Below are 374 nucleotides of genomic sequence, written 5' to 3'. Positions count from 1 at the left end.
GCGGGGCGGGGAGCGCGTCCGGCCCCGCCCTCGGCTGCTGTAAAACATCGGCTGGAGCCCGAGCCCAGGACTGGAGTCCACGGAATTCCAGGGAACTCTGTCAAGTGGCCCCGGGAACACGGGTAGAATGAACATTTTGAGGTAAAAATGAGGTTATAGGTAGTAGGCAGATAGAAAAACTTTTGGGGAAACATTTGGCTGGGGGATGAGGGTAATAAATAGCAAATCCTATGGAATATCAACCTGTCCTTGTCCTGATTCCACTGAGCTTCCTTGGAGCCTCTGCTGGTTCCTGGCATAGTGGTCTTAAATAGGCAGATCTGTGTGGAAATATCCATGCTGCAGGAGGCACTGTGAGGTTATTCCAGCAGGAA

Source organism: Geospiza fortis, unplaced genomic scaffold (genome assembly GCF_000277835.1).
Source record: "Geospiza fortis unplaced genomic scaffold, GeoFor_1.0 scaffold450, whole genome shotgun sequence".
Taxonomy (NCBI): Eukaryota; Metazoa; Chordata; class Aves; order Passeriformes; family Thraupidae; genus Geospiza; species Geospiza fortis.
The sequence above is the reverse complement of the archived record's forward strand: the minus strand, read 5'-3'. Positions refer to the sequence as shown.